The 1,476-nt window shown below is 38.7% G+C and overlaps 1 protein-coding gene across 1 annotated transcript in view; it reads left to right on the top strand.

The window, feature by feature from the left end:
* Nucleotides 1-1,059, top strand: part of LOC108245371 (dual specificity phosphatase 26) — an 8,195-nt gene extending 7,136 nt beyond the window's left edge. Inside the window, exon 4 of the mRNA XM_017432240.3 lies at nt 1-1,059. This exon is cut by the window's left edge and continues 2,147 nt beyond it. The gene's annotated coding sequence lies outside the window, so the exon portion shown is untranslated.
* The last annotated feature ends 417 nt before the right edge of the window (nt 1,060-1,476 follow it).

The following is a 1,476-nucleotide window of genomic DNA, read 5'->3' on the forward strand; positions in this document are numbered from 1 at the left end:
GGCTGCTTCATTTAAGCCCATCACTCACTCACCACCACATTTCTTACAACTTTTTATAATGTTCATAATTTATTGCCACCTGCAGCTGAAGACGAAAAACAACTTTTTTGCCATTGTCTGTGTATACATGTTAGCAAAATAACTCCTAGACCAATGGACAGATTTGATTGAAAATCCTAGGAGGTCCCTCTAAGACGGATTCACTTTTGGAGACAACCAAAAACCAAGATGGCTACCACAGCCAAGTGAGCTTAGTAAACACAAAAATGGCTGTAAAACGCTGTCATTTTTACAGATATTGAGCTAAAATTGGATATGGTAGTAGCAGAGAGTCACCCCAGTGGATATTCTGAACACCTTGTATTGAGCAAAAACTTCAACTTTGCTATTAATTATAAGAGTCAACCCTGTCTGTCTGTTAGCAAAATATCAAGCGTGCATGAAATGTGACCCAGCTTAGACACAAGAAGAAGACAATAATAAATTATCACTCCGTTATCATTCTGATTACACCTAATGTAGATTAAACGTGTCAGTTTGATTTATCTGAATATTCAAATGCTCTTGGGGGCCCCCTGCTGGCGTGGGGGTCCTAAGCACCTGCTTGGTGTCTCTTGTGCTTTGGGCTGGCTATACATAGAGCATATGGATGTGTGGATTTGTACAATCTTAAAACCTTTGAAGTTAATATTAATTGACAGCCAGAGTGTTTTTACACATTTACTGTAAAAACAAAAAGTAAAGGACTCCTTCAGAAAAGCTTCTCCTGCTATGATTGGTCAGAACCATAAACTGTTTATATGAAGCCACCTATTGTATTTTTAGGACTAGAGTCTGTTCACTAGGAGTTCTGTTCATTTATATGGAGGGGGCGGGACTTAAAACTTGTATTGGGACCAGGCAACAGGGAAGCTTGGTCCCGTTCCAGATTCAGCTTCTGGGTTCTGGTCAGAGGTCTATAGTCAGAGCAGAACACCATCTTTCCATGTGGGTGGAGTCTATTCAGTAGCCTGAACAGGCCCCACCCACCATTCAGCTTTAGTTATGCTGAAATTCAAAGAAAACCAATTGTACATGTATTAAGTGGTAAACAATACTTCTACTCAAGTGTCATAGTTTGCAAGATAAACATATAAATACCTAAACATCTAATTTAATTTCAAGAATGCTTCGGTAATTTGGTTGGTTGCAAACGAAGTGGCTTTTCTTTTGAGGCTTATACTGTATGCCTTGTCTACACTTAGTCAGTGGCAGCTCGTTACCTTTTGCATATGAAGTAGAACAAGGCACCAAACTCGTGAATGTTGCTCACACGAACTGACAAAAATTCAATTAAATTCAGTTCATTTTTAAAACTCCAACTCACAACAAAAGTCGTCTCAGGGCGCTGTATAAAAACATGCACATACATTATAAAGAGTCAATTAGTAAAAGTTATCTATCTAAGGAAGCCAGCAGATTGTGTTTAATCTTCAC

The sequence above is a fragment of the Kryptolebias marmoratus genome, linkage group LG14, assembly GCF_001649575.2.
Source record: "Kryptolebias marmoratus isolate JLee-2015 linkage group LG14, ASM164957v2, whole genome shotgun sequence".
Lineage (NCBI taxonomy): Eukaryota > Metazoa > Chordata > Actinopteri > Cyprinodontiformes > Rivulidae > Kryptolebias > Kryptolebias marmoratus.